The 23443-nt window shown below is 47.6% G+C and overlaps 1 protein-coding gene and 1 pseudogene across 3 annotated transcripts in view; one reads left to right on the top strand and one right to left on the bottom strand.

Annotated features, from left to right (window-relative positions):
• Positions 1 to 23443, bottom strand: part of GAS7 (growth arrest specific 7) — a 291891-nt gene that overhangs the window by 173987 nt on the left and 94461 nt on the right. The window lies entirely within an intron of this gene.
• LOC117067699 lies at positions 1684 to 3236 on the top strand (annotated as a pseudogene). The gene has a single exon (XR_004430827.1). The product of XR_004430827.1 is annotated as a high mobility group protein B3-like (transcript).

The following is a 23443-nucleotide window of genomic DNA, read 5'->3' as shown; positions in this document are numbered from 1 at the left end:
GGGGAGATAAGCGGGGTCTATGTGTGTGCCCCTGCAACTCTGAAGGCCAGGAGTATGTCTCCTTCATCGTTACCCGGCATTCCCGATCCTTGGCATGGTCCCTGTTACCGAAGCATCATAAGGAACCTGGGTTTGTTCTGGGCTTCCTCAATCGGCAGAAAGAATGGTGACAGAGTTTGAGTGAAAGCCAAAGGTAGGGAAGGGAATGAAACATAACATGAAAAGGGAAGAAACTGGAGTTGCACAAGCTGTTAAAATCAACAGGAACTGCTGGGAGGTGCGGAATTCTGATTTCAGACCAAAGCTTGTTCGTTAATACATCTTGAAGGGTGACATGTGGAAGAAATCATCCTGCCAGATCCTGCCATGTGTCAGGTATAATCTCAGAGTGACTTAGTTCAGTCCTAAGCATTTCCAGGGAGGAGGAAGAGGAATCCTGGAAGAGACATTACTTAGCCACCAGCTCACGAGAACGCATCACAGATAATGACACTTGAGGGAGCTGAGGTCAGGGCAGAAGAGCCGTGTCATACAAGCCAAAGCAACCCCAGTGTCCCCACAAAAAGAGGGGGCCCAGAGGCTGCAAGGAGCCTACCAGACCAACCTAGAAAGTCTTGAGTGGCTCCCCAGTTATGAAATAATGTCACAAACTTGACAAAGGACCTCTACTGGGCACCAGCAGAGACTGATCAGGGTCTGTGAAAACCCATGGTTCCCACTTAATTCCTTGGAAGGTGGTAAAGCTCTGGTGTGCATGGGGAACACCCCAGTGGGACAATCTGCCAGACCAGGAGACTGAGATCTCAGGGTGAATTCAGCCCGGGCTCGCCGGGAGAGCTCCACACACAAACTCACAATAGCACATGGGTTCAGCCACCCTGACTTCTGCTAAGCAGGTGGCCCTCCCCCTAAAGATGGGATCCCTGATGGAGAAGCACTGGCCCAGCATGTTTTCTGAGGCACACGCATGTTCAACACCCACTCAGGAGCTCTCATCATCAAAGGTTTTCCTTAGGTGGGAGTAGGGCACGTGTGTCCCAGGTGGACGATGAGCTTGTAAGCTCCTGGGACAGAAAGGCCGAGTTTCCTGGGGGTCACTCAACCTCGCCCACAGAACCCAGCAGCCATGGTTGCATGCTGCAGACAGTCAATAAAGGTTCACTGAGTTCACTGATGAAGGAAGAAAGGAAGGAAGGAGGCAGGAAGAGGCTTTCTGGATGGTTTCCTCAAACAGTTAGCAAGTCTTCCTCATCACAGGGGACTGAAGCAGTGAGCATCAGGGTCCCCCGAACACAGCCAGGTCTGTTATCACGGAACTCTGAAAAGACGACCGCAATGGGGTCCTGGGGGGAGACTGAACATTTCTGACCTCTTTATCGTAGAGAAAAGGAAGCAGTGCTGAATTCCAAGGCCCTTCTCCCTTCTAAAAATCCACAGGTCTCTCAGAATCCTCTATAAAGAAAGTAAGCGAAACTAAGGAAACTCCGTCTATTAAGTGGCATATTTGGAAGGAGGGGAGGGAGACCCCAAGAGCAGAGGAGTCAGCAGGGGAGCCTTTGGTGCCCCCATCCTCGCTCCAACCAGGCAAGACCCACTTCATCTCAACTGCGCACTAGGGTGCTGCACAATTTCAGTAAACAGAAGAAGGGCTTGGGCTGCTTTAAAACATATATGGGAGGCGGCTCTCGTGGAGGCAGCTAGCGCGAGGCTGGGGAGCGCTGAGCCGCGCGTCGTGCCTTGCGCTGCCCAGACTAGCGAACAATACAGTCAGGATGGCTAAAGGTGACCCGAAGAAACCAAAGGGCAAGATGTCTGCTTATGCCTTCTTTGTGCAGACGTGCAGAGAAGAACATAAGAAGAAAAACCCAGAGGTCCCTGTGAACTTTGCAGAATTTTCCAAGAAGTGCTCTGAGAGGTGGAAGACGATGTCCGGGAAAGAGAAATCTAAATTTGATGAAATGGCAAAGGCAGATAAGTGCGCTATGACCGGGAAATGAAGGATTATGGACCAGCTAAGGGAGGCAAGAAGAGAAGGATCCTAATGCTCCCAAAAGGCCACCGTCTGGATTCTTCCTGTTCTGTTCAGAATTCCGTCCCAAGATCAAATCCACAAACCCCGGCATCTCTATTGGAGACGTGGCAAAAAAGCTGGGTGAGATGTGGAATAATTTAAATGACAGTGAAAAGCAGCCTTACATCACTAAGGCAGCAAAGCTGAGGAGAAGTATGAGAAGGATGTTGCCGACTATAAGTCAAAAGGAAAGTTGATGGTGCAAAGGGTCCTGCTAAAGTTGCCCGGAAAAAGGTGGAAGAGGAAGATGAAGAAGAGGAGGAGGAAGAAGAGGAGGAGGAGGAGGAGGAGGATGAATAAAGAAACTGTTGATCTGTCTCCTTGTGAATACTTAGAGTAGGGGAGCGCCGTAATTGACTCATCTCTTATTTGAGAAGTGTCTGTTGCCCTCATTAGGTTTAATTACAAAATTTGATCACGGTCATATTGTAGTCTCTCAAAGTGCTCTAGAAATTGTCAGTGGTTTACATGAAGTGGCCATGGGTGTCTGGAGCACCCTGAAACTGTATCAAAGTTGTACATATTTCCAAACATTTTTAAAATGAAAAGGCACTCTTCGTGTTCTCCTCACTCTGTGCACTTTGCTGTTGGTGTGACAAGGCATTTAAAGATGTTTCTGGCTTTTTTTTTTTTTAATTTGTAAGGTGGTGTTAACTATGGTTATTGGCTAGAAATCCTGAGTTTTCAACTGTATATATCTATAGTTTGTAAAAAGAACAAAACAACCGAGACAAACTCTTGATGCTCCTTGCTCAGCGTTGAGGCTGTGGGGAAGATGCCTTTTGGAGAGGCTATAGCTCAGGGTGTGCACTGTGAGGCTGGACCTGTTGACTCTGCAGGGGGCATCCATTTAGCTTCAGGTTGTCTTGTTTCTGTATATAGTGACATAGCATTCTGCTGCCATCTTAGCTGTGGACAGAGAGGTCAGCTGGCATGAGAATTTTTTTTTTAAGTGCGGTAGTTTTAAAACTGTTTGTTTTTAAACAAACTGTAGAACTCTTCATTGTCAGCAAAGCAAAGAGCCACTGCATCAATGAAAGTTCAAGAACCTCCTGTACTTAAACATGATTTGCAACGTTCTGTTATTTTTTTTTTTGTATGTTTAGAATGCTGAAATGTTTTTGAAGTTAAATAAACAGTATTACATTTTTAAAAAAAAAAAAAACATATATGGATGCAGCCTGGCCAACATGGCAAAACCCCGTCTCTACTAAAGATACAAAAATTAGCCTGGTGTGGCGGTGTATGCCTGCGATCCCAGCTACTCGGGAGGCTGAGGCAGGAGAGTCGGTTGAACTCAGGAGGCGGAGGTTGCAGTGAGCTGAGATCACGCCGCTGCACTCCAGCCTGGGCAACAGAGTGAGACTCTATCTCAAAAAATATATATACACATATGAATATACATATAAATATATGTATAAATATATATAAATATGCATATAAATATAAATGAATATATGTATATGTATAAATATATTAATATATGTATATATTTTATATATACATATAAACATATATTGTGTGTGATATATAAATATATAACATAACTGTAATATATATAATATATATAAATATGTGTGTATATATATGTATGTGTATAGATAGATAAATATAGATATAGATAAGGAGTGAGCACAACTGTGGCTCTGTTAGGAGTACCAATGGGATGGGCCATGGATGACCTTAGGAGGGATGGAGGGGGAGGTACAAGACCCCAGGCAGCTGGCTGCTGACAACCATCATTCTTGGCTCTAACACTCCAATACTCTGAGCCTCCAGGCTGAGGCAATGAAGGGTTCAGGAAAAGCGGACCCGAACATCCCAACAGAAAGTTCCTTGGCCACTCTGACTCTTGTTAAATCTGCACAGCTCGGGCAGGAGGGGCAGTTCCACGCAGCACTAATCGCCGAGCATCTTTTTACAAGGCTCAGCCACGACATCTAAATGGATTCAAGGTAAATCCTCACACGGCCTGGTGTCTTTAACAGGGAAATAAATCATCCCAATTATACAGGGCGAGTGGCCATGCTATCTCTATTCCTGGAGAGGCTGCTTCCCATGCTGGGAGGGAAGGAAAATGCAATGTAGACAAAAAACCCAGGGAAGGGATGTCAAGTTCACAGGGCCCATTTCAGAGCAAGGAAAGGCTAGGAGGAGAGGGAGGGCTCAAGCTGAACCACAGCTTTTCTGAGACAAGCAGGATTTGAAAAGAGAATTAGTCGGCCAGGCATGGTGGCTCGAGCCTGCAATCCCAGCACTTTGACAGGCTGAGGCGGGCAGATGACCTGAGGTCAGGAGTTTGACACCAGCCTGACCAATATGACAAAACCCTGTCTCTACTAAAAATACAAAAAACTGAGCCAGGAATGGTGGCGGGTGCCTGCAATCCCAGCTACTCAGGAGGCTGAGGCAGGAGAATCGCTTGAACCCGGGAGGCGGAGGCTGCAGTAAGCAGAGATCGTGTCACTGCACTCCAGCCTGTGCCACAGAGCACACTCTGTCAAACAGAAAGAGAGAGAGAAAGAAAGAGAGAGAGAGAGAAAGAAAAGAAAAAAAGAATTAGTATAAGTTCCCATGCGCTGTCTTCCCCAATCCAGCCACCCAGGGTGCAAAACTAAATGAAGATAAAATAACAGTAGAAAAAAAAAGATAAGGTCGGGGTGAACTGGAGACTTCTTCAATCCAGTCCTCCAGCACAAGATGCAAGCCTGCAAATCTAGCATGGAGCTTTGCAGCCAGCACCAAAGGAAAAGTGTGCTTGGCTACACAGTCTGCAGTGTCCTCAAGATAAAATAAACCACCTGCTCCAGGAAAGCACAGCCATTCCTGTGCTAACACCAAAAGAAATTCCTCCTACGGGTTCAGAGAAAAAGAATGCACTTTAAAAAAAAAAAAGAAAGAAAAAAAAGTATTTAAAGACCATGAGTTTCACAGCGCTGTTTATTTTAACCCCCAGTTTGAACTAAGTCCTTCAGAAGCACTCCATGGGTATCAGGTTCTGGCTGCAGTTCCTACAACCTAGTTGTCAGTGAAGGCCCTGCTCAGAGAAGGAGTAAAAATAAGAAAACCATCACACTGGGGGAGAAAGGTAAGGAGGAGAGGCAGGGCTTAGTATAAAGAAGTCATTCCTTGTCTGTTATAACAGGAACCTGGCAGTTTCAAAGTTAACAAATCGAGAAACAACATACAATTGTTTTATTTAAAATTCTGGAGGCAACCACCAGGAGAACTAAAAGCAAACCCTTAGAAGTGCGGCCGGAGGTCAGGCGCGGTGGCTCACACCTCCAATCCCAGCACTTTGGAAGGCTGAGGCTGGTGGGTCACTTAAGGCCAGGAGTTCAAGACCAGCCTGGCCAATGTGGTAAAACCCCATCTCTACTAAAAATACGAAAAATTAGCCAGGCATGGTGGCGGGCGCCTGTAATCCAGCTACTCGGGAGGCTGAGGGAGGAGAATCGCTTGAACTCGGGAGGCCGAGGTTGCAGTGAGCCGAGATCATGCCACTGCACTACAGCCTGGGCAATAGAGAGAGACTCCATTTCAGAAAAAAAAGCGTGGCTGGAAAGGGGAGGAGTGAGGTGTGAGGTATGAGTGTGCTGTTTTGCATTCTAAGTCCTTCAGTACAATTTGATTTTGGTTTTAACGATGGCCATTTTATTCCTTTTGCTTAAAATAAAAACTAAGACTTTTCAGTTTATAGCATGGAAAATGAAGAAAGAACACACACCAGGATGCAATGGCAATGAGAGTGTGTGTTACAGGAATACCCTTGACTTTGTCCCGATTTATACACAAAAGGAGATCTCTCACAAACTTCGGAATTACTAAGAACAGATCTCTGCAACACACCTCACAGCCGACAGACACATAAGCATACTACCATCAGAATGGGGAACTGCAAATCTAAGAGACTCTTTAAAATCCTGAACTCGAATCTACTTTCAAACTCCACCATGCTAGCCCTCTCCACAACTCACTCTTGGCTTTCAGAGCCTGGTAGAGAGGGAAAAATTCAGGTTATGGTGTTGCAAAAAAAAAAAAAAACAACTGCTTTCCCTCAATGCCAATGCATTTCACAAATGACAGCAATTTCATGCCAGGGCATGAAGTCACTGAAGCCAGTGCACATCCTCCAGTTTTTGGATGAGGACACGGAGTGCCCAGATAGGGAGTGCCTGGACCCAGGTCTCAAAACGATGGGATGGCAACCTCAGAACAGGATTACTCCGAATCCAATCCAGCACTCCTTCCACCACATCAGTGTGTGTTCTGAACACTTTGACACGCTGGAGAACCACTTGAAAAGTGGGGTTCCACTGTCAAATGCGGATCAAACCAAGCCAAGCACACTTCCTCCCCACAGGACTCTCAGAGGCAATGATGGAATACATCGTAATTCCAAACGCTTTCCTCCACCTCTCTCCTCCACCCCTACCAAGGGCCACACACAGGCCAGCGCTCTTGTTCCCCTCAGTGCTCTCCCTGCTTTTATTGTGGCCATGTTTTATCTCCCATTCATCCTCTACCCAGCAGCCAGAGTGATCCTTCCAAAAAGACAAATTAAAAATCTAGCACAACAGAGACAGAAAGCAGATGAGTGGCTGTCAGGGGCTGAGTGGCTGGGGACTGACTGCGGACTGACTGCTTAATGAGTATGAGATCCCCTTTGGAGGTGATGAAAATGTTTGGAATGAGACAGAAGTAACAGTTGTACAACACTGTGAATGTACTAAATGCCAGTGAACTGTTTACTTTAGAGTGGTGACTTTTTTTGGTTTTGTTTTTTGTGTGTTTGAGACGGAGTCTCGCTCTGTCCCCAGGCTGGAGCACAGTGGTGCAATCTCGGCTCACTGCAACCTCCGCCTCCAGGGTTCAAGCGATTCTTCTGCCTCAGTCTCCCAAGTAGCTGGGACTACAGCCCACCACAACTCCCGGCTAATTTTTGTATTTTTAGTAGAGATGGGGTTTCAAGACGTTGGCCAGGATAGTCTCGATCTCTTGACCTCATGATCCACCCGCCTCAGCCTCCCAAGGTGCTGGGATTACAGGTGTGAGCCACCACGCCTGGCCGGGGTTTTGTTTTTGAGACAGAGTCTAGCTTTGTCACCCAGGTTGGAGTGCAGTGATGCCATCTCAGCTCACTGCAGCCTCAACCTCCTGGGCTCAAGCGATCCTCCCACTTCAGCCTCCCAAGTAGCAGGGACTGCAGGCACATGCCACCACACCTGGTAAATTTTTGGAATTTTTTTTGTAGAGCGAGGGTTTTACTATGTTGCCCAGGCTGGTCTCAAACTCCTGGGATCCAGCCATCCACCTTTTGTGTCATGAAATTTTGTCTCAAAAAAAAAAAAAAAAAAAGGTGAAAAGCTGCTGAGGGCTTAAAACAAGAATCAAAATCAGGAGCTTCCTTGGAAAGAGGAACCAAAGCTTCCCTCCCACCACCTGCAATCCTACGAACAGTTGTTATGAGAGGAAAAAAATCAAATACCTACAATCCCACTATGAGTATGTCATGAAATTTACTCTTAATACAGTTGACATTAGACTCTATGTTCAACTGATCCCATTTTTTTCACTGAACACTACTACATATTTCATTGTGTTATTGAAACCTCTCATTTTAAATCCTTTGCTGGTTAGCCACTCCCAATAAATCAGACACGGCTCAGCACCCTCTCAGGAGACGGCCATCAGGGTCCCTTTCTGGCATAAGGAGCAAAGATGTGGCAACTTCCTTAACCCACGGATTAAGTGATGGGCACATCAAATCAGCTTGCAAATAGAGGACAACTCTTTGCTGGTTGTCCCTCTTCCTCAGCACAGACCTATGACAGCTGCCATGAACCTAAGGAATACGACCAATGGTCCATGGGCTACAGATTGCAGATTGCTAACCTGAGGCCAAGACTCCAAGATCAGCAGCTTGCAGGCCCCAGGCACTCACCAAGCCCTGGCAGGCAGCTGAGCAGCTGTGCCCTGTGTGGTACCCACTTACTTAGCAGAGAGGACACACCTGGTATCTCCCTGAATGCACAGCTGGGTCATTCCTGAAGGATATGAGCTCAGCTGCCAGCTTCCAGGGGCCTCACCATTACAGGATCAACATTAAAAGTTGAAAGAATATAGGTCATAAAGCCAGAGCCCCAGGTCCCTTCCACTGCCTACCTCTGCCCTTAGGCAAGCCATGGGAGCTCTCTGTGCGTGTGTATATATACACATACACGCAAACACACACACACATATATACACACATATATACACATATATACTCATATACACGCATATATACATACATATATACACATACACATATACACACATATACACATACATATATACACACATATATACACACATACAAACATGCATATATACACATGCATGTATACACATACATATATACATACATATATACACATACACATATATACACACATACACATATACACATACATATACACATACACATATACATATATACACATACACATATATACATACATATATACACACACATACTTTTTTTTTTTTTTTTTGAGACAGAATCTTGCTCTGTAGGGCAGGCTGGAGTGCAGTGGAGCAATCTCGGCTCACTGCAACCTCCGCCTCCTGGGTTCAATCTATTCTCCTGCCTCAGACTCCCAAGTAGCTGAGACTACAGACACGCCCCACCATGCCCGACTAATTTTTAGTAGAGAGGGGGTTTCACCATGTTAGCCAGGATAGTCTCGATCTCCTGACCTCATGATCCGCGCGCCTTGGCCTCCCAAAGTGCTGGGATTACAGGTGTGAGCCACCGTGCCCGGCCACTCTCTGGATCTTTAAAACAGTGATGCTAAAAACCTGCCTCACGTGAGGATTAACAGAATTTAATAAAACAGTAAGTCTTTGTAAGCACCATTCAGGCAGAGCAAGAAGATCTAGTTTATCATCAAGTCTTTTAACAACCTTCTCACTGCCTTACTCTCCCTTCATTTGCATTTCTGTCATCTGCAACATGATTTCCACCCCTCACCCCTCAACTGGATGGCCTCCAGATCGCCACATGCAATCTTTCCACGCGGCCCTTAACAGCAAGGGCTCTGGAACCAGATGGCCTAGGTTCAAGTCCCAGCTGTGCAACTTCCTGTGCCTACGTTTCCTCACACACTGACAATGATAACAGGACCCTCCTCATAGGGCTCTTATGGACGCTGAATGTGCCAAAAAGTGTAAATTACACCTGGCACAGAGGAAGGTATATTGGTATTCCCCAAAATCTATTGTCTAAACTTTGATTAGACAGCATAATATACATTCAAAAATTGCATAAAACATAAATGTATAGCATAATGAATAATTATAAAGTAAACTCCATGAAACCTCCTGAGTGTCCCTTCCTGATCTGACCATTCCTTTTCTCAGAAGGAACTGCTATCCCAAATTCTCCAGAAATCACTGGGCCCTCGAACTCCTGGGCTCCAGCAATCCTGACAAAGTGCTGAGATTACGGGTGTGAGTCACCACGGCTGGCCTGCGGCAGTAGAATTTATAGACAATAAAAATCATCCTTTGAAGGTCCAGTTTGATGACGCTGACAAATGTGTAAAGATTCTCAGATCTTGGCCCTGCCCGGTAAAATGGATAAGTTTCTCAGATCTTGGCTGCCGTGGCTCACGCCTGTAATCCCAGCACTTTGGGAGGCTGAGGCGGGTGGATCATAAGGTCAGGAGTTCAAGATCATCCTGGCCAACAGGGTGAAACCCTGTCTCTTCTAAAAATACAAAGACTAGCTGGGCATGGTGGTGCATGCCTGTAATCCCAGCTACTCAGGAGGCTGAGGCAGGAGAATCACTTGAACCAGGGAGTCGGAGGTTGCAGTGAGCTGAGATCGCACCACTGCACTCCAGCCTGGTGACAAAGCGAAACTCCATCTCAAAAAAAAAACAAACAAACAAAAAACTCAGATCTTAACACCTCTGCCCGTGTGCTCCATCCCCTACACACAGCACAAACCCCATTAACCCAGTCCTTTCCCTTCCTTTGCAGAATGACGTGTTCTCTGAAGTCCATTGATCCCCCACCTTCCTGATCCTCCTCAATCCTCAACCTGGCTCTGCCCATTGCAGGTATGTTCCTCGGGGCTCCATCCCCAGTCCTGCTTTCTCCCCCACTGCATTCTCCTGCCAGGTTCATCTGCTCCCTCAGCAGCATCTCTGTAGATCACTCCCAAGTCTGCGCCAAGGCCCCAACTTGTCTGATAAACCACACTCAGTCTGAGAATCACAGGCCACCGACACCCCAAATTCAGGATGTGCAAAGCCAACTTCCGTTTGCCCCAACCAGTCTCTGCCACATATACGTATTTCCTATGTTACAGTCAGTAGACGCCCAACCAAAATCAGATTTTTCCATCTATCAAATTCCCTACAATCAACCACTTCCCAAATCTTCTCTACTCAACTGCCAAGATCTCTCCAAGTTTTTTCTGTGCCTCCAAATGTCTCCCCTCTTCTGTGTGCCAGGGGAGGGTCCCCTTACTCAAAATAACTTCTGATGGACCCTACACACAAAATCCAAGCACAAGTCCTTCAGGGATCTTCGACATTGTGGTGAACCAGTGGGTAACCTGTCACTTTGGCCTGCATACCCCACGGTCGCCTTCTTCCAAGGATGGCACTCCGTTTTCCTGTGGGCAGCTGCACCTCTCCATTCTCAGGTATGGACAGCACTACCCGCCCAACAGATCCAGGCCTAAGGCCATCACCCAGTCAATTCAGAACCAGCACCTGGTTCTGAAAAGCCACTCCATTCCATGGGGCTTCATCTTATGGAAAAGGAGCTGGCTTTTGCCAAAGCGGGGAGGATGCCAGTCTGGAGTTGCCAGTTTTCAACGTGCAGCTCAAGTGAGAAAGCATACATCCTGACATCTTTGGATCCTGTAGCCGTAGAACATATGGATCCAAGAGTGGCATCCAAAACCCGCCCTTCTTGGCTTAAGCCATACTGGGCTGGTTTTCTAACCTCTGCAATAGAAAGAGTCCCATCCAAGGCTGCAATTTCCTTCCTTCCCTCCTCATCTCACCATCCCCTCACCTCTCAGCTATGCCAGACATTTTCTAAATCAAAATCACAACAAATACCCCAAAAAACTGTTCAAGCCAGCTGCCTTATTTAATTCCCAAGCCTTCCTCTGATGCCTCTGTGCCTTTGGCCACGCCGATCTCTGGCGCTGGGCTGCCTTCCCTCTCTAGTCTCTGGGAATCCTACTCCTCTGAGGCCTCCGCACCTTCCTCTGCTTTCTGTGAGCCCCCAGAACATTCTGAATACATTTACTACAGTTCCCTGCTTGAACTTGGCTCTTCCAACAAGACTGCAAGCTCCTAGGGCAGTGGTCAGGGCCCACTCAAAAACCATCTCTGCATGAACCCAGGAGGTGACTCAAAAAATACTTGCTCGGCTGAATGGGAAGAAGATGGCAGAGCAGAAGACAGACTCCCCGGATGCGGTTACTCAGTCTCTCAGGGCTCTGCCAGGTGTAGATCTTACACACAGCCACATTCCCAGAGTGATGAGAGGACCCTGGGCACATAGTTAACCTCCAAAAAACCAGGGTGAGCAGGACACACTGGCCACACAAATCAGGTGAAGCAGATGCAGCAGCTCTTGCAGGGCACATGTACAAAGCCCTGGCCTCCATGAGCTCCCTGCCAGGCTGCTGAGTTTTTCACATTTTTACAAACTCATGACCTCAGAGTCATCATAACCCACATGGGCTCTGCACTTCTATGGGAATCTGCAGGCAGGTACAGCAGGTACACACTAGGCAACCTCTGCCCTTGCTCTGGGTCGGGGAGTGGGTGGTAAAAAAAAAATGTACACTGGGGGCCAGGCACAGTGGCTCACCACTGTAATCCCAGCACTTTGGGAGGCTAAGGCGGGCAGATCACCTGAAGTCAGGAGTTCGAGAGCAGCCTGGCCAACATGGCGAAACCCCGTCTCTACTAAAAGTATAAAAATGAGCCGGGGTAGTGGCGGGTGACTGTAATCCCAGCTACTTGGGAGGCTGAGACAGGAGAGTCACTTGAACCCAGGAGGCAGAGGTTGCAACAAGCCAAGATCGCGCCACTGCATTCCAACCTGGGTGACAGAGCAAGACTCTGTCTCCGGAAAAAAAAAAAAAAAGTGTACATTGGGACCCGCCTCCTTGTGCCCAAGAGACCCTGGGGTGCCCCCAAACTTCTGTGCCTCTCCATGCCCCATTCTTTTCTTCTCCTCAGGGGACTCTTGGGTAGCCAGAGCACATGGAATAAAGAGTGAGCAGGGGCTGCAGGTTGCAAGGCTGTGGGGACTTCCCTCTAGGACTAGCCGGGCCAGAAGAGCAGGAGGTGGCTTCCTCAGCTGATGCCAAAAGACACCTCCAGCCACAACTCTCCACTCGCCCGGTGCTGGCAGGGCTGCCCACTGCTGTCTTCCATGCTGTCCTGTAGTGGCCTCTTTTGCCCAGATCTCTCCATCCACCACAAAGAATGAACCTAACGAGGATGCAGGGTGATGAGGTGATGAGGTGGTCCAGGCTCCAAGCAAGAAAGAAGCCTTTGTTTGCCAAAGGTGGGTCAGGCCTTCTTGTCCCGGTGGCCGAGATGGCAGAGGAAATGTGTAAAGTGGGATTATATGCCACAACAGGTATGACAGGAGCTACAAGGATTGGCTGAGAGCCATGGGAAGTGGACACATCCCTAGCCAGGCACTCTCCTTCAGAATACAGACAAAACAGGTGGCCAGGCGTGACCCCAGCACTTTGGGAGGCCAAGGCGAGCAGATCACGAGGTCACGAGATTGAGACCATCTTGGCTAACACGGTGAAACCCCATCTCCTACTAAAAATACAAAAAATTAGCCGGGCGTGGTGGCGGGCACCTGTAGTCCTAGCTACTCGGGAGGCTGAGGCAGGAGAACACCATGAATCCAGGAGGCGGAGCTTGCAGTGAGCCAAGATTGCACCACTGCACTCCAGCCTGGACAACAGAGCGAGACTCTATCTCAAAAAAAAAAAAAAAAAAAAAAGAATACAGATAAAACAGGTTAGATGAGGGGCAGAGTTGTGGCCATGGGCATGGAGGCAAGAGATGTGTACGGAATGTTACCTCTCCTTTAGCTAGTAGCAGGACTTCCTCTAAGCCCTGTCTCCTTCTGCTTGTGAAACAAGCCTGCTGGATTTAATGATCTATCTCAGAGGCCCCTTCCAGTAATAAGCCTGTGAGTCATCAGAAAATGCATAGGGAGGTGGAGACACACCCATCCAAACCCTCCCTCTGCCCACCCCTGTTTACCAAACAGTGCCTGTTCCACCAGCCCACTGCTAAGCTCGGGGTGCATTCCCAGGGAGCTCTCCCCAAAACAGGTTCCACATAGCCCTGTGAGGCTTCTATCACAGATGCCAAAACAGGCAGATCTGCCTGCAGCAGGGTATATAGCCAGAGCAGGCAGGGACTTTGCAAACCTTTCTGGCCGAGAGCAGGCAGGGACTTTGCAAACCTTTCTGGCTGGTGAAAAGTTTAAACACTGTCATGCTGTTAAGTGATCCGAGAACAGCATCTTTCTACCACCCTGGAGTGGTTCTGGCAGGGCACCCTGCACTGGGGGTGCTGAAAGTGAAGAATGAATTAGATTCCTTCATTTCTCCTCCAATGCACTTTTCTTTGGAGGCGGGAGGAGGGGAGACATTCAACACAATAGGAAAGAGACCCATCTAGGGCAAGGCATAGCCAGATATAACACTGCAAATGTGTGTACATATATAACTCTTTGTTTTGAAAGGGAAGCTGAATCTCTGTGACTTTTGCAAGATTCATCACCCTGGGTGCAGCACCTAAGTGTCCCAGTCCTTAGGTGCCCTCTGCCCTGGGCTTCTCCCCAAAGCTATACCCTCTCTCCAACCTAATATATTCAAAACCTAAGAGTACAATTAGTTATCTTTCTTCCCAATTCACTTAAGACTTAAGACTGTGTCAATCTCTAAAAGCATGTAACAGGACATCGGAGGGCCAGAACACTCTTCTCTCCTAATGGGTTCAAGGAATATTCTTAGCTTCTTAGTCCAGTTCCTTAGCACCTACACAGAAGATCAGGAATGCAAAGAGACACGAAAAGAGGAGGTTGAGATCCACCTATTATCCTCCTTGTTCGGAGTCTACAGGCTCAGAAGGAGGAAATGAAAACTTTGGGTTAAAAGAAGACTCAGTGGAATTATTCGGGTTTAAAATGTAATTGGAATGAACAATTTACACACAGTTCTTTACATCCTTGACTTTTTGTGGTTGATTTCATTACATTTCTAGCTCAACCTTATCTCCTAGTTAGCACAGATGATCAAAAACATGTTGCCGGACACTCAGAGAAATGATCTGTATCTGTTCATCTTTATTTCCTTACCATCTTTCTCAACCTTCGTGTGGATTCAAACGCACGGACTCACACAAAGTTCAACACAGAATGCCACTCTCCAGAGGCCTCCTCTCTGCCCTCATTCCTTCAGGTCTCTGCAGCTTCTCTAACACTAACCATCCTGCTTCCATCTCCGCCTGAGAGCTAGACCAGATCTCTCAAATCCCATCCAGGTGACAGCAAGGATTCCATCACTACCAAATCTTACCAGTTACCACTGTGGGTAGACATTCGTTCTCCTCCCTCAGGTATCAGCTGACTTGGATTTCCTTTGGGCACCACCCTTGCTCCCTTCTCAGCCCAGGTGGTGAGAATGGGGCTGATCCACCTCCCAACCCCCCATCCAGGCTCCATCTGAAAGTTGTTCAGTGACTTTCCTGGTTTTGTTCCCCTCTTCGGAATTACGAAGTTTTTACAATCAGAAAGATTCTAAAGTCTTTAGAATCAGAAAGTTTTTAGAATCAGAAAGATTCTAAAGTCTTTAGAATCAGAAAGTTTTTAGAATCAGAAAGATTCTGAAGTCTTTAGAATCAGAAAGTTTTTAGAATCAGAAAGATTCTGAAGTCTTTAGAATCAGAAAGTTTTTAGAATCAGAAAGTTTCTAATTCCAAAGCGGGATAAAAAAGTTTTCTGAGAAGATTGCTAAGCTAGAAAACAAAGCTAAAACAGAGGGATGCAAAGCCTAGAGATGGAGATTTCTGATGACCACTGCCTTTGCTTTTTGTATTAGTTATTTGTTGGGTGTAAAAAATTTGCCCAAAAATGAGTGACTTCAAACAACAGTCTTTTGGCCGCATGCAGTGGCTCATGCCTGTAATCCCAGCTACTTGGAAGGCTGAGGCAGGAGGATCTCTAGAGCCCAGGAGGTCCAGACCAGTCTGAGCAACATAGCAAGACCCCATCTCAAAAAAACAAAAACAAAAACAAATATGGTCATTTATGGGTTCAGTTTCTGGGAAGCAGGTATTCAGGCACGGTTTTCCCAGACCCTGAGCCTTACCCCGGGTCTCTCCCAAGGCTACAGTCAAGATGTCAGCCAGGGCTGTAGTCACTGAAAGTCTCAATCGGAGGAGAAACTGCTCCCAAATTCATTCATGTTGAGGCTGTTGAGGCATTTGTTAGTTCCTTGCCATATGCGTCTCTCCCTAGGACAGCTCACCTCAGAGCCAACCAGCAAGCAGGCAAGAGAAAACAAGCATGGCGGAAGCCATTTCGTTACCTGCTCTGAATGACATTCCATCATGTCTATTGTTAGAAGCAAATCACTGCGTCCCACCCACACTCAAGGGGAAGGGGTTACACAAGAGTGACCAGGGGGCAGGGAGCACAGAAAGCCATCTTAGAGGCCACCTAACACATCTCTAGAACGGGCTGTACCTACAGCCACACGCCTGTGGTCATTCATTCATGAGGACCAACAAATCCCTGCACCCCACACATTGTTACTGTCACTCAGCTGGTTTAACTTGGACTGCTACCACTTAAAATCCAGGGTCCATCAGACTTTACCACAATCCTTGTTATAGTCATGGCTGACTCTTTCAGGCACTCCCTCTCATTGGTTAAAGGAAGCATTAGCCCCTGACTTCTATCACTGTTCCCACCATGGGTTTTGGCAAATGGATGCCAGGACCCATCTAAGTTGGCTTCTCAGTTTTTCACGCTCTTTGTGCTTCTGCCTTTGTTCCTGGTCAGGCTACCTGGTACATGGGGCCCTGCCCTCTGACTGCCTTCTTTGAAATTTTCTAAGGGGCCTGGGACCAGCAGAGACAGGCAGAACCATCTAAGCAACTCCCTCCCCATAGAGAGCCCGTGCATCAGGTAAACCAGACATCTCAAGGAGCTCTGAATGTTGGGCCTATAGGGTCACTGTTTAGCTCAAAGATTGTGGTATTATATTAATAAATTTTTTTTCAAGGAACAAAACAAACCAGATCTAAGCTGACTGAGTTTTGAAAACTGACTGAAAGAATCTGATGAATCTAGAAGGAAGAGAAGAAAGAGTGCCTGTTAAAAAAGAAAAAAAAAAAAAGAATCTTCCCCATTGTTGACCACTGAAATTCAGCCTTCTAATTTAGAGGGGAGCACAAGGTGACCCCTGAATTATGCTATACCAATTCAGCTTAAATTAAGGGTAATTTGTACAAAGAGTCTGGAATTTTCAAGGAGAAGTAATTCCTACTGTCCCAGCCATGAAAATCGGAGTTCCCAGCATAGTAGTCTAATCTCTTAGTCGGCTATCTGACGTGGTATTTCTTTGGTGGGACTATGCAAGATTGAGCAGCACTCTAGGCCTCCACATGCCGATTTTGAGTGACCCACATTGCTTATACAGACAAGGGCCCACACGTTCTAGCGGCAGCCCTGCCTCCACACTACCTTGGCTACCTACACCAATGGTCATCCCCGACCTGGTATTTTAAATCCAGACTTCTCAAGCCTGAATGAAGAGCTGAATTACCAGAGGAGATTTTGAAGAGTAGGGTACCCAGGACACACCCTATACCCATTAATTCACAACCTCCATCAAAATCAAAATACCCAGGCCCTGTATTTTGTTTTGGTTTGGTTTCTGGGTTTTTATGTTCCCCAGATCATTCCAACATTGACAAGACCCATTTTAATGGAGAGCCACAAATCTCAAATAGGCACTCAACTCTTGCTTACTCGGCCCCAAATATAAGTTCAGTGGGCAAGGAATGAGGCGTATCCTGGACACGTTTTAGGAAACTGTGTCTCTTCCTAAACTTCCTGTTGAAGAAGGGCTATGGAATCTTGATCCTCAGAGCAGGAGGCAGGGAGGAACCAACAGCATTCCTGTCGCCTAGAAGCTTGTTAGAAATGCAGAATCTGCATTTTAACAAATCCTGACCGGATGTAGTGGCTCACACCTATAATCCCAGCATTTTGGGAGGCTGAGATGGGCAGATTGCTTAGAGGCCAGGAGTTCGAGACCGGCCTGGGCAGCATGGCAAAACCCCTCCTCCACAAAAAAATTCGGCAGGCCTGGTGGTGCACACTTGTGGTCCTAGCTACTCAGGAGGCTGAGGTGGGAGAATCACCTGAGCCCCGGGAGTAGAGGCCACAGTGAGAGCTGTGACTGTAACACTGCACTCCAGTCTGGGTGACAGGGTGAGACTCTGTCTCGAACAAACCAACCAACCCCCAGGTGGTTGGTTTGCACATTGAAATCTGAGAAGCACAGTTCATGCCATCTAGCAACCCTACTCTAGTTGCCCAGTGAGATTATTTTCCATTTTCCAAAACGACGATTTCATTTCTCAGATGATGGAAAATGTTTTGAATCACACTTCACTTAGAAAGATAAGAGCAATCCGGCCAGGCGCAATGGCTCCTGCCTGTAATCCCAGCACCTTGGGAGGCCAAGGTGGGTGGATCACCTAAGGTCAGGAGTTCAAGACCAGCCTGGCCAACATGGTGAAACCCCATCTCTACCACAACTACAAAAATTAGCTGGGTGTGGTGGCACATGCCTGTAATCCCAGCTACTAGGGAGGCTGAGGCAGGAGAATTGCTTGAACTCGGGAGGCGGAGGTTACAGTGAGCGAAGATCGCACCATTGCACTCAAGCCGGGGTGACAGAGCAAGACTGCATCTCAAAAAATCTCAAAAAAAAAAAAAAAAGATAGGATCAACCCAATAGTAGCTGCTCATCAACCCACAACCCAAATCCATCCTAGCCATATCAGAGCCCACGCTTGCAGCCTTCCCTCCCACAACAGTAACTCCTCCTACCAAACGCAACCTACCTGCTTTCTACCTGTCAGCACATAACACCTATCTTTAAATTTAAAAAATTAGAGATAAATATATCCTTTGACCCCAGTTCTCCAGTCCTTTATTCACTTCCTTCTCCTAACAGCAAAAACTTTCACCAAAAATGTTGCCTGTAGTCACGGCTTTGAATCTCTTACCTCTAATTCCCTCCTTCCCACTCCACTGAGCCTACTCTCCTCAATGTCACCAATGACCTCCATGTTGTCACCAAATCCAAGGGTACCGGTCTCTCTTCTAGAGTCCTTGGCCAGCCAGCAACATTCAGCGTCCCCTGTTTCCAGAAACCATGACTGCCCTGGGCTCCTATGACATCTCCCAGCTTCTCTCAAGTAGTCACCTTTCTGGATCATTCTCTGTGTGTTCTTAAATGTCACAGTGCCCAGAGCTCACTCCTGCCCCTCCTCTTTCCCTTTTTTTTTTTTTTTTGAGATGGAGTCTCGCTCTGTCGCCCAGGCTGGAGTGCAGTGGCACGATCTCCACTCACTGCAAGCTCCGCCTCCCAGGTTCACGCCATTCTCCTACCTCAGCCTTCCGTGTAGCTGGGTCTACAGGCGCCCGCCACCACGCCCGGCTAATTGTTGTATTTTTAGTAGAGACGGGGTTTCCCCGTGTTAGCCAGGATAGTCTCGATCTCCTGACCTCGTGATCCGCCCGTCTCGGCCTCCCAAAAGTGCTGGGATTACAGGCGTGAGCCACCGTGCCCGGCCACCCCTCCTCTTTTCTATCTACTCACTTCCTGTAATGGCCTGACCCTGTTCCATAGCTTCAGACTTTCTCTATTCCCAGTGACTCTAAATGCATATCTCTAGCCCTGACCTGTCCCAGCTCTCCAGACCCATGGCCACCTGGCTACCTACCATCCCTACACTGATGCTCAGGAGGAATCTAACGAATGTAACAACTCATTTTCTTCACTTCCAAAAACAAAACTAGACCTGCTCTCCATACCCCATTTTAGTAAACGGTACCACCATCCATCCATCCTGTTGCTTACTCCCCAACATCTAGGATTCTAAACTCCACACACCTTCCACATCCAATTCCTCTCACCTATCAGTTCTACCTCTAAAACATCCTGATCCATCCACATTTTCCTTCTCCACTGCTGCTATGCTGTTCCCTATGTTATTATGAGGATCTCCTTGTTCCACTTTTCATCCCCTCCAATTCATTCTCACATTGCAGCCAGAGGGAACTTATAAAACATTCATCAAATTATGTCAACCTTGTAACTAAAATCATCCCAAGGCTTTGCGCTACTCCTAGAAAAAAAAAAAAAAAAAACCATTTACCCTAATTCATAAAGCAATAAAGCTTGCCTCTGACTACCTCACCTTACACCGTTTTCTGCTCTTCCCCTCCAGCCACCCTGACCTTCTAGCTCTGTGCTGTCCAATGCAGGAGACTCTGACCACACACGGCTAAAGTTAAAATTAAATTCATTCAAACTCAAATAGAATGCAAACGTGCCATGCGTATTCCTACCCTGATGCTGCTGGTAAGGCCTCTCCCTCTGCTTGCAGCACCTGCCCTGCTTTTAGGGGGAAGCCCCACCTTCTCTTGCCTTCCAGGTGTGGCACAGGTGGTGACTCCTCCACAAACACTGGCCCCTCCTCTGATCTCCAGCACCTGCCTGCAGCCCAGATTTGACTCTTATTCAAACTCAAATAAAATGCAGTTCCTCAGTCTCCCTAGCCATCCTGCCAGTGCTCAGAGGTCCCACGTGACTAGTGGCTACCATGTTAGATGGCACAGGCCTAGAACATCAGTGTCCCTGCAGAAAGTTCTATCGGAATGTGCTGTTCTAGTGTTCCCAGGATGAGGCTGGTCTGATCTTGCGTCACACCTTTGCACTTGCTGTCACCTCTGCCTGGAATGTCGTTTCCCTTCCCCTCCCCATGGCCAGCTGCTTCGTGTCATCCAGACAACAGTGTAAGCGTCACCGCTCCAGAGAGGCCTTCCCTAAGCTCCCAATCCAAAGAAGCCACCCACTTCCTCCCAATCACACCAGCCCGTGGAACTCTGCAGAGCATGTACCACTAGCTCATGCCTTTCTTGTTTGTGTCTGTAGGCTTATTCCCCGACTCTACCCCACCTCTCCACCCCAAAGTATACTCGTGAGATCAGGGACCCGGGTAGTCTTACTCACCACTGCTTTCCAGTTCCTCATCCTGCACCTGCCCGATGACTCTGCTCAAAAAGTGTTAGTGGATTGCCAGACCATGTCATGTTCGTATTTCCTCTCGAACCTCTCATAACCATCACCTTTTCATCAATGTCCCTGCCACCACCCAGGCAGGGCCTTTATCCACTCCTCCTGGGCAGTACTATAAACAGAATCCTACCTCTGCCCTCCAGCCAACCCTGCAAACATTAGCAGGTTACTCCCGCTAACATGCCTCTTGTCAGATCAACTCGCTGTTCCTCCACCTTCTGGTCCCAAACGGCCTCCACATCCCCAAACGTGCCATGAGTATTCCTACCTCGGTGCTGCTGGTAAGGCCTCTCCCTCTGCTTGGAGCACCTGCCCTGCTTGTCAGGGGAGGCCACGCCTTCTCTTGCCTTCCAGGTGTGGTTCAGGTGGCAGCTCCTGCGCAGACACCGGCCCCTCCTCTGATCTTCTCCAGCACCTGTCTGCAGCCCAGCTGTGGCTCCTACTCAAGCAGTCTCACGTCCCACGTGCAGGCACACAGATCATCCCCGAGACCACGTCTAAAATTCAACAGTCTCAAACTTTGCCGAGGATCAGAATCACCGGGAGGGCTAATGAAGAACACAGAGGCCCAGGCTCATGGAAGCAGGATAAAGTCTGAGTCTCTGCACCTTCTTTTTCCACCTTCTTTAGGAGATTTGAGATTTGCATCTTTAGAGCATCAGACCTTCAACATGAATAGCTCAACCTCTTTTCATCCTCCCTCCCACCCACACACCCTTCCTAGCCTCTAAAGATCAATTAGCCAATTCCACCGACTCAGAACACCTGGGGAGTGACTGACTAGGCGAATAATCTCCCCTCACACAAGCCTGCTCTTCTTCAGTTACTAAAAGGTACCCGCTGTGGTAGGCTTGAAAGTGCTCCCTCCCAAAATATTAACATCTTAATTACCAGAACCTGTGAACATTACCTTATCTGGCAAAAGGGACTCTACAGGGCATGACTGAGTTAAGGATTTTGAGGTGGGGAGTTATCCTAGATTATCTGGGTAGGTTCTAAACGCAATCACAAGAGTCTAAGAGGAAGACAAGGTCAAAGAAGAAAGAGGCTGATATCCCCCCACTGAGCTGTAAGGTGGTTCTCCTGCCCAGCCCCCCCACCCCCAACCACTGGACTGTGGTAAGGCGGTTCCTTACACCAAGCTGGAAACAGGCACCAAGGAAGGAATTCAAGAGGATGAAAAATGGAAGGAACAGATTCTCCTTGGAGCTTCCAGAAGGACCAGCCCTGCCGACACCTTTTCAGCCTTCCAAGACTTATTTCAGACTTTGAATCCTTAAAACTATGAGTAAATGAATATGTTTTAAGTCACTCCATTTGTGGCATTCGTTACAGCAGCAATGGGAAACTAACACACTTCCTCTTACATAACCCTACGAGGTGAAGTTCTACATGTCTGTCTTGCTGAGCCTCCATTAACCTTTATAGGAATGGCCCCAGGTTCAAGAGGCCAAAGATGAGACACAGAGCCAGCCAATGAGACACAGGGTTTTACTAGTGGGAAACTTACATGCAGAGTGGTCCAGTGGTGGCAGGCTGGGAAGGAGAAGTAGCTGATAGACAGTCCAGTGGGGGGGCTGGGCAGGAGAACCACCTTACACACAGTCCAGTGCGGGGCTGGGCAGGGGAACCACCTTACACACAGTCCAGTGGTGGCAGGCTGGGCAGGAACTACCTTACACACAGTCCAGTAGGAGACGTGGTAGGGGAACTGCCTTACACACAGTCCAGTGGGGGCTATACAGGAGAACTGCCTTACACACAGTCTAGTGGGGGGCTGGGCAGGAGAATCACTTTACCACTGTCCAGTGGAGGGCTTGGCAGGGGAACCACACGACCCAGTGTAGCCAGCTAGGCAGGAGAACTGCAAGCACTTGCCTAAAGCATGCAGTTTATAGAGCATTTTCACTTTGCACCCTCTCCCTAACAACCTCCACCTGGCCACCTTCATTTAACCCAAAACAAAGGGCCTTGGTCCTCCATATGGCCTGTGTTCCACTGGATGGGCCAAGGGCTCAGATGTTCCTCATAGATATGGAATGACTCTCTGAGTTGGCCACTCTCTGATTCTTTTTTTTTGAGACAGAGTCTCACTCTGTCGCCCGGGCTGGAGTGCAGTGGCCAGATCTCAGCTCATTGCAAGCTCCGCCTCCCGGGTTCACGCCATTCTCCTGCCTCAGCCTCCCAAGTAGCTGGGACTACAGGCGCCCGCCACCTCGCCCAGCTAGTTTTTTGTATTTTTTAGTAGAGACGGGGGTTCACCGTGTTAGCCAGGATAGTCTCGATCTCCTGACCTCATGATCCGCCCATCTCGGCCTCCCAAAGTGCTGGGATTACAGGCTTGAGCCACCGCGCCCGGCCTACTCCCTGATTCTTTAGCATGGAAATCCGCACACATATTCTGGTGCATCTACCGTACAGGGTCATTCTCAGGGTATGCTTAACTTATTGCTGTCAAGTGCGTCTACCATGCAGTATGATTTTCTATTTAACACATGCTCCAGTGAGCATTTTCTTTGAGCATCATATAGGTCCTGAAAAAGTTTCAGATTCTGGAGGATTTGTATTTGTATTTAGCTCAGATATTTAAAAATTGCACTGCAGAGTAACCAGATAGCATGATGTCCATATAAAAACAGACACGTAGACCAATGGTACAGAACAGAGAATCCAGAAATAAATCCATGTATTTACAGCCGAGTTTCAACAAAAGCACCAAGAATACACATTGAGGAAAGAACAGTCTCTTCAATCGATGGTATTGAGGAAACTGGATATCCATATGCGGAGGAACAAAACTGGACCCCTAGCTCTCACCACATACAAAAATCAACTCAAGACGGATTAAAGACTTAAACATAAGACTCGAAACTATAAAACTACTAGAAAGAACACTTCAGGACATTGGTCTAGGCAAAGATTTTACAGTTAAG

The sequence above is a fragment of the Trachypithecus francoisi genome, unplaced genomic scaffold (genome assembly GCF_009764315.1).
Source record: "Trachypithecus francoisi isolate TF-2019V2 unplaced genomic scaffold, Tfra_2.0 Lachesis_group20, whole genome shotgun sequence".
Lineage (NCBI taxonomy): Eukaryota > Metazoa > Chordata > Mammalia > Primates > Cercopithecidae > Trachypithecus > Trachypithecus francoisi.
The sequence above is the reverse complement of the archived record's forward strand: the minus strand, read 5'-3'. Positions and strand labels throughout refer to the sequence as shown.